The following is a 14,127-nucleotide window of genomic DNA, read 5'->3' on the forward strand; positions in this document are numbered from 1 at the left end:
TTTTCCACCGGTGTCTATTACATTTTCGACCGATGTCTATGAAGGCGATGTAAAAGGTCTGCCATTTTAGACATCGGGTTAAAACCGTTGTAGTATCACTTAACGACACCGATGTTCGAATTGGTTATTAACCGGTGTACTATCACTTAATGACACTATTTCATCAACGGTGTAAAACCGATGTAATATTATATGCTAATAACACCAGTTTTGGCAGCGGTATACGACCGATGTAATATTAGTTAATGACATCGATTTTGCAACGATGGAAAACTGATGTAATATCAGTATTTTTTAACAACACAAATTCGATTTCCGAAATAGTGAAAAACCCACAGAAACAAAAAAAAATACACAAATATTCTTCATTCAACAGGATCCATAAAATACACAAATATTCTTCATTCAACAGGATCCATAAAATACACAAATATTCACAAATTACATAAATATTCTTCTTACAACAGTATCCATAAAATACACACACATTCTTTTTGCATCAAAACCTAATAGACATCAAAATCAAGGTACAACATTCTTTTAACAACACATCAAGGTAGAACATCGTGAGTCCAAAATCAAGCTGAGGCTACATTAAATTATGAGAATCAGAATCTATTCAACTTGCTATCCTGCTCCATTCTTCTTGCGCCTTTCATTTCCCTAATCTCACCGCTTTTCACCTTCAAATGTCTAGTTTTCTGAGTTAAAACATCCACTGTTCTAATCTGTCAAACAAAAGTATCATTTGGTCTACTTAACTACAGCAAAGAACAAAAATAGAAGAATTATACATGCTACAGAAGTCCTAGAATATTACCATCAGAAAGAAATTGATGGACCCCGTGATAGTTTTGATGTGATCAACCAAGTTAGTTAGGTCCTGCTGTGTTTGATCCCTGTGTCTGAGTGTGCAGGAGCTTAGGAGCACAGGAAGTCGAGCGGAAGATGCAGCTAGCGAGAAGGACGGCACGGGAAGGGAGCTGATGGGCTCGGTGCGTCCGAAGGACGAGAGAGCTGCGGAAGAGTACTCCGGTGGGCGTGAAGAGCGTGCGCAGCGTTCGAGGGACGTTAAGCCAGGACGGAAGGCTGCTCGAGGAGAAGGCCGGGAATTGGGTTCGGGTGAGCCCTATTCCGGTTGGCCGCAATCACCCAAAAGAACGGAGCTTCGGAAGCCAAAGCGAAGAAGAAAAAGAGTCAAAAGAAGCTGGAAATTACTGTAGCAGAAAGTTACTATAGCAGAAGTTACTGTAGCTTGAAGGTGCCTTAAACAAGCTTGAAAGCGCCTTGAAGCCTGTTCAAGGCGCCTTGAGCAGTCCAGTTTGACCGTTTGCGCTGCGGATAAAGTTTTATCCGCAGATCGAGTTGGAGGCGCCTTGAACCCTGTTGGAGGCGCCTTGGACTCTCGGGATAAGATTTCCAGGGCCTATATAAAGGCCCCTGGAGCTAGGAATTCAACAACAACTCAAGCATCCAATCTGTAAGCAATTCCTAAGCAACTAGTGAGCTTCCAAAGTGTAAAAGTGATGTGCGTAGATTATATACTCTTTTATGCATGTTTTTACGCACATTTACATACTTTGAGCATGCTTGATCTATGCATTTTTATACTTCCAGCTTTCCTTTTAGCATATTTACTCTTTTGGTTCGGAGATCTGCTTTTTGTGCATTTTCTGTACACAGGAGTCGATTTGGTGAAGAATCTACATCTTTGGGCATGCATTGGAGGAAACGAAGGGAGAAAGCACCGGGCCGTGTACCTCACACGGCCCTGCACTGGTATGGAGCTCGGGCCGTGTGGAGTTTGGCACCAACAGAAGAGGAAGATGACATGGCTGTGTGAACCGCACGACCGTGTCAAGATTTGAAGCCAACCAGAGCAGAAGCCTTACAGGGCCGTGTGGACTACCGTGTGAGATTTCCAGAGACCAAGCAGGTGTTGGTGCACGACCGTGTGAGATTTCCAGAGACCAGGAAGGCACTGCACCGCCGTGTAGCATTTCCAGAGACTAAGCAGGGTGGTGTGCACCACACACTGTAGCATTTCCAGAGCAGAGGTTCGTGTGGAGTCACACTGCAGTAGCTTTGGCAGAGAGGGAATGACATGGCCGTGTGAATCTCACACGTCCATGGCCGTGTGGCGCCCGATTCCTCCTCTATTTAAACCCTTCTTCATGAATTGAAAGGGGATCTCTCCCCTTTGGGAGAAAGCAAGATTTGGTGGTTTCCTCCCATTCTTGGGAGGATTTTCCGGCTCCGGAGCGAGGATTGGATCCGAAGACAAGGCTTCTTCGTAGATAAGTTTTCTTTTCCCCTCTTCTTGTTTTCTTAGATTGGGGATTCAAGGAATGCTTGTAATCTCTATTTCTTCGGGTTTTCTTCCTCGATTCATGGAGTAGATCTTGTATTCTAGGATTAAGGGAGTATTTGTATGATGGATTGATGTAATCTCTAATGGATTTGCCATTTTCTTGTTTCAATGACATTGACTTGCTTGTATCAATTAGATCTTGAATGATTAATGGTGATTTGTGCTTAATTCTCATTCTTGATTGATTGTTTGGATTTCTTGTGGACTTTGTAAAGATAAACTCTCACTCGATCATCCGAGGGATCCACGTGACAGGTGCAAGCCCGTGTAAGGACGTTTGAGAGATAATCTTGAAGAGGAAATAGGGATATTCAAGAGAGTAGGATGGATTTTATGACTAGCTGCTTGTATCTTGATAGATTAATGAGTCGTGGGCTTCTACGTTGATATCCGAGGAAGGCATAGTAATAGGTGCACTTCTGTGTAAGGACAACATAGGTACATGTCTAATTAATCCTATTTAGATACATTTCTCAGTCCTTAGCCGGTTGTCTATTGCAAGAGGGAACCGGCAACTTTCTACATGTTTGACAATTGAGGGATAAGAATTGGTGAACCATTTACATTCAAGAAATCTTACAAAGAAACCGAAACTCCTAGAATCTCCCTTTATCATAACCCAAAACACTATACTCTTGTTTGTTGATCTTTAAGACTAGATTTGTTTACCTTTACTTTGCTTTTGAAATGATTGGATAGTTGTTTAGCTAATTCGCATTGAGGCATTTCTAGTGCTTATTCCAGTCCCTGTGGATACGATAATCTTTTATATTACTTGCGACATTTCCGTACATTTGCGGAGCGTAACAAGTTTTTGGCGCCGTTGCCGGGGACTGCGCTATAACATTAGGAATTATCAATTGAGTTAGACTAAACATAACTTTTCTTTCTTTCTTTACATTTTCATAGTTGTAACTTTAGAATTCTGTTTCTATAAGCTTTTCTTTTCTTGAATAACATTCTTGACAATTCTTTTTGTTGTAATTCTAATTCTAATTCTAACTTTGCATTCTTGATTTCTAGCACTCTAATCTAACTTTTCTCTGTTTTCTCTTTTGATCTAGTTTCATTCTTCTTTTCTTTTGTAAACATATCTTGCAATCTTTAGCATATGAATTATTCTAGACATTTTTCTTTTTCCTTTTATCTTTTCTTTCTTGTTTTCATTATGCACTTTCTTTCTTGCAATTTAAATTCTGCATTCGCTTTCTTGCTTTTCATATTGCATTTTATTTCTTGTTTTTGATTCTTGATAATTTTCTTTTTCTTCTTGAATATCCATGAGCACTAACATGTCAAGCAGGACCATGAGAAATTTTTCTACACCCTTTTCTGCAAGATTTTTATCTCCCATTGTGCAACCTCAAATTGAAGTAGAAAGTTTCCAACTAGACCCAGAGATAATTTTCATGATACAAGGTCACAAATTTGGAGGAGAAGTATCAGAAAGTCCTTATCTGCATCTTGAAACATTTTTAGAGATTTGTGATTTGGTGAAATGTGAAGGAGTATCAGCAAATGCAGTTCGATTGATGACATTTCCTTTTAGATCAAGGATAAAGCAAGGACTTGGCTATATTCTCTCCGTCCTCAAAGCATCACAAGTTGGGAACAATTGGAGAAGCAATTTCTGAATCATTTTTTCCCTCCAAGTAGAACGGTGTATATGAGGAATTGCATAACAAATTTTTCTCAGGCATATGGAGAATCATTATTTGAAGCATGGGATAGATTCAAGAGTCTTCAAAGATAGTGCCCTCATCATGGTTTTGAAAAATGGTTGATTTTGCACATATTCTATGGGGGAATTTCTTTCTCAGACAAGACTTTATTGGATTCATCAGCTGGAGGTTCTTTTATGGACAAAAGTGTAGATGAAGCTTATTCGTTAATTGATCAAGTGACATTGAACCTCCATGAATGGTCGAACAAAAGTTGGATGGAATTTCCCTCAGATATTCAAAAAGTGCAAGCTAGAAATGTAAGAGAGTCTGTCAAACAAAATGAAATTCAACCACCTAAAAATGTTGAAATTCACAAGTCACAGAGTGAGGAGTTCAAACATTTGGGGGCAAAGCTTGATAGTATTGTTTCAAAATGGTTTAAAGAAGATCCCCCTCCTACACAGTCAAGATCCAATGAAAAGTGTGATGATGTGGGGTTGAGAAGTGGCAAAATCATGAAGAACTGAAGAATGACATGTTTAGAATTGAGGAGAAGAATAATAGAAGATCACAAGAACTCAATTCCATTTATCTAGGAAGTTCCCAAAGGCCAGAAGTACCTTTCCCTCAACGATTAATCACACCAACATTAGATAAGCAAGTTGGACCTCCTCCAAAAGCTCAAAGGGAATTTGGGAAAAAGGGAGTTCAGTCTTTCCCAGGACCTTCACTAAGGGTTCCTTTTCCACAAAGGTTAGTGGGGGTCAATGAAAATAAAGACTTCGGCAAATCCTGTGACACTAATATGGTTGAGTGTAGATTTTTGAATATATATGAAGATGAAGATTTTTCAGATGAGGATTTTATTGATAATGTAGTGGTAAATAAGTTTTCAGATCTATCTCAAAATTTTATAAGGTGTTATAGTGACATCGAATTTTCAGATGATGAATGTGATGTGGTAGATCAACTTAAAACTGCAAGTGAAGTTATTGATCCTCTTGTTATTGATTCTCCTATTGAGGACATAGATGTTGGTTTATTTTTTGATGTATGTGTTGATGATGATGATATGGAAGAATGTGTAGGGAGCTGTGTTGTGGAAGCAGCATCTCAAGGATCACCACCTTTGTCAAGACAACCCTTAGAGGTTTTAAGAATTGATCATGTTGTGGAACAATGTGTAGGGACTTATACAGAGATAGTAGAGTCTCGAGAATCACCATCATTGATATCATCAACACCTAAGCTAGAGCCAGAACCATCATTTGATTCAGAGGAAGTCACATCTACATGTTTAGAAATTTCAGGTATTTCTCAACAAAGTAAGGTTAGTATTTCTTGTGATCTTTTGGAAAACTTTATGAAGGTACCTATAATTGACTTTGTTGGATGTGATTCAGTTTTTATTACTTATTCATCTTATCTTGATATGATTCTAGCTCTATACTATATAACATGCTTGTGGGAGATTTGTTTTTCTTTTGGATGTGCAGATTTCACATGGGCCAATAATTGGAAGCTCAATCTGAACCGTCTTCGACCACCTGAAAAAATTTCCAAGAAGACGAAGATGGAGAGAGCGTTACTTCAATTTTTAATGCCAATGTTTAAAGCTCTCTCCATAATAAGAACCCTTGGTAAGAAGGTTCTAAAATATCTTACCCCTCCAAGAGCAAGATTTAGATGAATCTAATGAGGTGGTCGAGCTAATGACCTTAAACAAGCGCTTCTTGGGAGGCAACCCAAGTTCATTTTCCTTGTTTTCATTCATGTCTTTAGTTCTTTCTAGTTTCATTTCTGAACATGTATCCTCTACTTAATTTTTCTTGTCTATCTTATTTTTGTAGAATTCAAAGTTGTGGAGGAATGTGAGTATTAGATGGAGGAGTATCTTTAAAAAAAAAACATGAATGTCAACCATTTGGAGCTCATCACTTGGTAACTTCTCTTAAAACCTCCTCCACCATACTGATTTCATCGGGACGATGAAAAGTTTAAGTCTGGGGGGGTGTCATGTATTGTTTAGTTTGGTTTTCAGTTTTTAGTTTTTGAGTAGTTTTTCATGTTGGTTCTTATTTTCTTTGCTTGTTGCTTTATTTTGCTTGTTTTTGAAATAATCATGGCAAAAAAAATTTTGAGAACATCAAATCTTCACTTATATGCTTTCTTGGATTCAAGTGAAATGTTAGCACGATTATTGTCTCGATTCATGATGTTCGCATGATGCTACTAGTAAACTTTGTGTAGTTCTTTTTTTTCTATCTTGGGAAGCATTAATAAGCTAAGAATCTTATGGTGATGAGTTTTAGTTTTGGTTCAACCTTAAGGATTTTATCTTCACTACACTTGTGCTTGATGCTTGAATAGTTGATGTCATTGAAATAGTCATGATTCATCTTGTTTGCTTAGTACTTGGTTTCCATGGTGATCTCTCAACTTTCATTTTGGTTACTGGATGAGGCTCAAATCATTAAAGCTCATTTGGAAAAATCAAAATATCCCAACATGTGTGCTAAAAGTACATTTGTGAATAAGTTTTGCACAATGCAAACACTTATAAAAAAAAATGAACAATAAGGGATATAAAAAACAGTTGTCATGAGTGGAATCTAGCAAGTCACCCCTTTGAGACCGAGTTAGGTTACTGGGGAAATGACTGCTTAGCTTCCCTTGAGATTGAGCACACCTTTGAGACCTTGGGTTAGTTGAGAAATATGAACCAAGTGAATGGTGAGTAAGTGCCTATCACTGGTTACTTGTCTTTCACTGGAAACATTAGGAATTCAAATTTGATGACGACTTGACTAGGACATGGATTGAAACTTGAAGGGTGTTGAGTTACTTTTACACTGCGCACAAGATTCTTATGCTTGAACCATACTTTACTTGTTTCCATGATCAAGCTTGTTAATGAAACTTTTTGATAGAGTTAGGAAAGTGCACTGGGTTTTATGAATGTGTTGTAGAACATATGAATTTAGACTGCAACATTTTGCTTGAGGACAAGCAAAGGTTTAAGTCTGGGGGTGTGATGTGCGTAGATTATATACTCTTTTATGCATGTTTTTACGCACATTTACATACTTTGAGCATGCTTGATCTATGCATTTTATACTTCCAGCTTTCCTTTTAGCATATTTACTCTTTTGGTTCGGAGATCTGCTTTTTGTGCATTTTTGTACACAGGAGTCGATTTGGTGAAGAATCTACATCTTTGGGCATGCATTGGAGGAAACGAAGGGAGAAAGCACCGGGCAGTGTACCTCACACGGACCTGCACTGGAGCTCGGGCCGTGTGGAGTTTGGCACCAACAGAGAAAGATGACATGGCTGTGTGAACCGCACGACCGTGTCAAGATTTGAAGCCAACCAGAGCAGAAGCCTTACATCTACTGTGAGATTTCCAGAGACCAAGCGGTTGCGGTGCACCACACGGCCAGTGAGATTTCCAGAGACCAGCAGTGCACCACACTGTAGCATTTCCAGAGAGCGAAGGTTCGTGTGGAGTCACACACTGCAGCTTTGGCAGAGAGGGAACTGGACATGGCCGTGTGAATCTCACACGGCCGTGTCACGGGGCCGTGTGGCGCCCGATTCCCTCCTCTATTTAAACCCTTCTTCATGAATTGAAAGGGGATCTCTCCCCCTTTGGGAGAAAGCAAGATTTGGTGGTTTCCTCCCATTCTTGGGAGGATTTCTGGGCGATTCTAAGGGAGATCTCGACGATTTCGACTCCGGAGCGAGGATTGGATCCGAAGACAAAGCTTCTTCGTAGATAAGTTTTCTCTTTCCCCCTCTTCTTGTTTTCTTGGATTGGGGATTCAAGGAATGCTTGTAATCTCTATTTCTTCGGGTTTTCTTCCTCGATTCATGGAGTAGATCTTGTATTCTAGGATTAAGGGAGTATTTGTATGATGGATTGATGTAATCTCTAATGGATTTGCCATTTTCTTGTTTCAATGACATTGACTTGCTTGTATCAATTAGATCTTGAATGATTAATGGTGATTTGTGCTTAATTCTCATTCTTGATTGATTGTTTGGATTTCTTGTGGACTTTGTAAAGATAAACTCTCACTCGATCATCCGAGGGATCCACGTGACAGGTGCAAGCCCGTGTAAGGACGTTTGAGAGATAATCTTGAAGAGGAAATAGGGATATTCAAGAGAGTAGGATGGATTTTATGACTAGCTGCTTGTATCTTGATAGATTAATGAGTCGTGGGCTTCTACGTTGATATCCGAGGAAGGCATAGTAATAGGTGCACTTCTGTGTAAGGACAACATAGGTACATGTCTAATTAATCCTATTTAGATACATTTCTCAGTCCTTAGCCGGTTGTCTATTGCAAGAGGGACCGGCAACTTTCTACATGTTTGGCAATTGAGGGATAAGAATTGGTGAACCATTTACATTCAAGAAATCTTACAAAGAAACCGAAACTCCTAGAATCTCCCTTTATCATAACCCAAAACACTAGACTCTTGTTTGTTGATCTTTAAGACTAGATTTGTTTACCTTTACTTTGCTTTTGAAATGATTGGATAGTTGTTTAGCTAATTCGCATTGAGGCATTTCTAGTGCTTATTCCAGTCCCTGTGGATACGATAATCTTTTATATTACTTGCGACATTTCCGTACACTTGCGGAGCGTAACAAAAAGGCTTCTCTGCCTTCAGAGAAGGAGATTTTCTTATTGCGCTTTTTCTACTGTCCTGGATTAACAACCTCCTTGGTTGTAACCAGGTTAAATCTCTGAATCTGTTCTGTTTCTTTTTCTGTTTCATTAATTTAGTTGCTATTACTTTGCTGATTTTATTTCTGAGTTGAAATCCGAGGAGGGTAGTTTTTGTTCTCTTGTTTTCAGCAATTCACCCCCCTCTTGCCGGTCTCCGCTGTACCAACAAGTGGTATCAGAGCCTGATCGCCTCAGAAGGACTAACCGCCAACTGAAGCACTACGATCAAGACGATGGCCGGAGCGAACATCCATCCCTCGAAATTCGACAGAGACTTCACGACGTGGAAGAGTAAAATGGAGGTATTTTTTAAAACCGAATTTGATATTCTTTTGATAATGAAATATGGTTATGCAGTTCCAAAAGATAAGGAGGAAAATACCTGGACGAAAAAGGAGCAAGCAGATTTCGTCGCCAACGGAAAAGCTGAGTTCCACCTACTCAGCGTTCTACCGCCGCAAGAGGTAAATCGGATTGGAAGCTACGACTCCGCGAAAGATCTCTGGGAAAAATTCCTGGAGCTTCACGAAGGTACTTCCGAAGCGAAGCTGGCGAAGCGCGATATCCTCCGGAACCAGTTAACGAACCTCCGGATGAACCAAGGCGAGAAGGTAGCGCAACTCCAAGCGAGAATCAAGGAGCTGATAACGCAACTAACAAACCTTGGAGAAGAGGTAACCAACCGGGACTCAATCCGGTACGCGCTCAACGCCTTCCCCAGAACTCCAGAGTGGGCCTCCTTAGTAGATGCGTATTACATCTCTAAGGACCTAGAGGTAAGTACGTTAGAACAATTATTTTTCACTTTCGAACTTCACGAGTCTCGAGTTTCAGAACCCAACGGAGCAGAGAAGACAAGTCAGAACATTGCCTTAAAGGCAAAGATGAACAGTTCTGACTCCGAAGCCTCAGTCGACGAATTCGAAGCGGCACTACTGGTAAGACGCTTCAATAAATTTTTCAATTCTAATAAATTTAAATCGCAGAGGCATCACCGAAAGAAGAGGACAGTTCGTTGCTACAACTGCAACGAAGAAGGGCACATCAAGGAGGACTGCCCAAAATTGAAGAGAAAGGAGAAAGAAAAGGAAAAGCCAAAATACAAGAAACCAGAACCCTCCAAGCACAAGAATCTGAAGGCTACTTGGTCAGATTCGTCATCCTCCGAATCGGAAGTCGAAGAATTCTCGGGACTAGCACTGATGGCCAACCATCAGCAAGAAGAAACGTCCAGCTCAGAGATGAGCATCGACGAAGGGGGAGGAACATCAGAAGAAGAAAGCAGCAGTGAAGGGGGAGCGTCACCAGATCAGGTAAGTAAGGTACGCAATCTAACCCCCTCTCAGTCTTTTCGATTTATTAAATCGCTTTCTAAAGACTTATTCGAAGTAGAAAAAGAAAATAAAGAATTAAAAATGAAATTAGCAAAAGCATGTCCACTTGAAATGTATGATAATGTAAAATCAGAAAATGATAAATTAAAATTAGAAATTGAAAAACTTAAATCTGCTGCATGCTTAAATCAATTTCCAAATTCAAAATTAAGAAGTTATGGCAAATTAAATTGGTATATAAGGAAGCATCAAGGTCAACTTAGGAAAATACCAAGAAACTATGTACCCCCTAGATTTTTGAATAATCTTGTAGGAAGGAACCTCTATTGGGTTCCAAAATCTGTACTTAATTAATCTTTCAAAAATTAAAAGCTTACAGTGAGAAAATTAAATATTAAATTCTTTATGGAAGCTTTGTCTAAGGAAGTGGTTGTTGCTCCAATAACCAAGAAGGCCTAGTGCCTCGCCACGACCTGGAAGCTAAAATATTGAAAGAAAATGTTTAATTAACTTTCTGAAAAAGCATTAAACTAGAATTAAATAATGCTTTAAAAGTTTTTAAATCTTTTCATAATTCTAAAAAGTCAGATTGTGAAAATTCAAAAATTTAAATTTGACTTAGAAAATTTTTTTTGACGTAGAAATTTTTTTTTTCTAAAAATTCAAAAATTTGAGTTAGAATTTTTCTTTGTTTGGAAAAATTCATTTTGACTTAGAATTTTTTTTGTTTTTGTTTTGGGATTTTTTTTCTATTAACCCCATTTTTGCTGTGATCAAAGGGGGAGAGAAAAGTACAAGTTTAGGGGGAGTTAGAAAATTTTAAAATTTCTGTTATTATTTAAAATTTCTGTCATTATTTTTATAAAAAGTTACAATTTTACTAATTGCAAAAATTATGCTTAACTTGTTAGTTTAGTAATTTTTTCTTTAAAATTATTCTTTATGTCTATTTTAAATCCTAACTTGAACTTGGGTTGATGCACATCAAAAAGGGGGAGATTGTTGGACCCCGTGATAGTTTTGATGTGATCAACCAAGTTAGTTAGGTCCTGCTGTGTTTGATCCCTGTGTCTGAGTGTGCAGGAGCTTAGGAGCACAGGAAGTCGAGCGGAAGATGCAGCTAGCGAGAAGGACGGCACGGGAAGGGAGCCGACGGGCTTGGTGCATCCGAAGGACGAGAGAGCTGCGGAAGAGTACTCCGGTGGGCGTGAAGAGCGTGCGCGGCGTTCGAGGGACGTTAAGCCGGGACGGAAGGCTGCTCGAGGAGAAGGCCGGGAATTGGGTTCGGGTGAGCCCTATTCCGGTTGGCCGCAATCACCCAAAAGAACGGAGCTTCGGAAGCCAAAGAGAAGAAGAAAAAGAGTCAAAAGAAGCGGGAAATTACTGTAGCAGAAAGTTACTGTAGCAGAAGTTACTGTAGCTTGAAGGCGCCTTAAACAAGCTTGAAGGCGCCTTAAGCGCCTTCAAGCCTGCTCAAGGCGCCTTGAGCAGGCCTTGAGAACGTTGCTGGATAAAGTTTTATCCGCAGATCGAGTTGGAGGCGCCTTGAACCCTGTTGGAGGCGCCTTGGACTCTCGGGATAAGATTTCCAGGGCCTATATAAAGGCCCCTGGAGCTAGGAATTCAACAACAACTCAAGCATCCAATCTGTAAGCAATTCCTAAGCAACTAGTGAGCTTCCAAAGTGTAAAAGGCTTCTCCGCCTTCAGAGAAGGAGATTTTCTTATTGTGCTTTTTCTACTGTCCTGGATTAACAACCTCCTTGGTTGTAACCAGGTTAAATCTCTGAGTCTGTTCTGTTTCTTTTTCTGTTTCATTAATTTAGTTGCTATTACTTTGCTGATTTTATTTCTGAGTTGAAATCCGAGGAGGGTAGTTTTTGTTCTCTTGTTTTCAGCAATTCACCCCCCCCCCCCTCTTGCCGGTCTCCGCTGCACCAACAATCAACATAATAAATTATTTGAAGAAGCAACCATATAAGCTTATGGAATGAGAGAATGCTACACTCATTAAAGTTGCTTAAGGATTATAGGAGTTAAACAAATCTCCAGATCATAAAGCAAAGTGATGCCACTTATTTTAGGCAAATAAAGCAACCATATAAGCTTATGAAATGAGAGAATGCTACACTCATTAATGGTTGCATAAGGATTGCTTAAGTCAACATATAAATTTTCTTTAATGGGATGTAGGTCAATTAATATGGGTTGTTTAATTCATGTGTTTTATGTTGTGTGAATTGCTTAAGGTCATCCCTAAGCTACTGTACATGCTATGTCAGAGATAAATTCATCCCAATTTGTGTGGGTTCTTTTCTCCTTTTCACCTAAGCCATATGCATAAACCATGTACATATTAAGTAGAAGCAACTAGTTTTCACTCTTGTGAAACAAAACATCTAATGCTTTTTGTATTGTGAGAATTTACTTGGATCATAGTAAGAGTATCCATCCAGTATGGGTGTCGATCTGTGTCCAATAGGGTGTTTTTTGCAAACGTTTACATGCTATCAAATTAAGAGTGTCAAGTTTTGATTAGAAGTGTGGATGTTGACAGGTGTAGAGAAGGCATATGAAAGCCAAAGTATCAGAAAGGACAATATCTAATGGAAAAAAACTATATTCACTAATGCATTAAAACCCCCATTAAATCAAGAACACAAACAAGTACTTATGAACTTTTGATGTAGCCTGATGTGGGCATATAGTGAAATATACTGTCCTAATTCCATTTGTGGAAACAAAATTGTCAGTATAGATTTTGTCAAAAGTTGGAATGTAAAATTTGTTTATTTATCTCCTCATAAATTTTTTGATAGGATATAAATAATTTAACCTGAAAAATCCAAAAAAGTTAATGTAGGCTGTACACTCAGAGCTAATATCAATTAATTTCAATATTCCTAGTGATAAAATATTGCATATAGCTCAATGGAAAGATAAGATCCATATAGTTAAGCCCAAATAATTAAGACAAACACATCACGATTAACATGATAAAGGTTAATTATATTAAAATTAACAACCCCGATAATGGAGGCGATGGAAGATTGCAGTGATTCTTATTTCACCAAAAAAAATGCCTTTAGTGTTGAGCATGAATGGTATCATCACATGGACAGAAGACGAGTGTGGTCCTCTATTGTCTTTAAAGACTCGCCTCAAAAAAATATATGAGAAAATGACTTTCCAAAACCTTCATTATAGATAAACAAATACCTTCATAATCCCATATATTGAGGAAGTCATCCTCAGCAGGTCTTCTAAAAATTGATGCTTTGTCAAGAAACCACTGGAATAAAGTCAAAAGGACAGTAAGTTATAGCAGTAGTAAACAGAAGTATTCCAATGCTAATAATATAGTAATATATATAGCATGCCTGAACATAGAGAACAGCAGCCTTGTGACCATCAAGTTTGTGTACTGGTGCACCAACACCACCAGAAGTTAGGTTACATTGATCAAACATATGCACAGACTTATCAACAAACCTGAGAAAAAAATATGATCATAGATAAAGAAATGCTAAGGTTGTATATAATCACTGACTCACAAACTCAAGACATCATGTTTATAGGAGAAAGTAACAAAATACTGCCTAAGAACCAGCAGAGGTTATAGAATGGGAACAAATAAACATCAAGAATATACGTAGTCAAAATAAGATTTTGATTATGGGGGTTCCAGTCCACACAATGAAGGTCGGTAGTATGAGCTTTCTCGACCTTGCATCAAAGAGTATGTTATTAGAAAAAAAAAGTAAAATAGAATAAGATGAAACTAAAAAAGTGTCCATATATTATGACGTATAGACATAAATACTTCATTAAGATTTGTTTGTATCAACCTATGCAAATTCTTAAAGAGACAAGTAAGGACCTCTAGAAAGCACAAAAGGCTCATTAGGACACAACCAGTGCAAATTCCACATTCAGTTAATGTTCTGTCAATATCTGAAATATGTAACCTTTTTATTAAGATGAACATCCATATGTATCCATGAAATAATTGTCTTT

At 38.5% G+C, this 14,127-nt stretch overlaps 1 non-coding gene across 1 annotated transcript; it reads right to left on the minus strand.

The window, feature by feature from the left end:
* Window positions 1–4,035: 4,035 nt before the first annotated feature.
* On the minus strand, window positions 4,036–4,141 carry LOC121973891. Its single transcript, XR_006109800.1, has one exon. It is a non-coding gene; the product is annotated as a small nucleolar RNA R71 (small nucleolar RNA).
* Window positions 4,142–14,127: the final 9,986 nt, after the last annotated feature.

Source organism: Zingiber officinale, chromosome 4A (assembly GCF_018446385.1).
Source record: "Zingiber officinale cultivar Zhangliang chromosome 4A, Zo_v1.1, whole genome shotgun sequence".
In the NCBI taxonomy this organism is placed as follows: domain Eukaryota; kingdom Viridiplantae; phylum Streptophyta; class Magnoliopsida; order Zingiberales; family Zingiberaceae; genus Zingiber; species Zingiber officinale.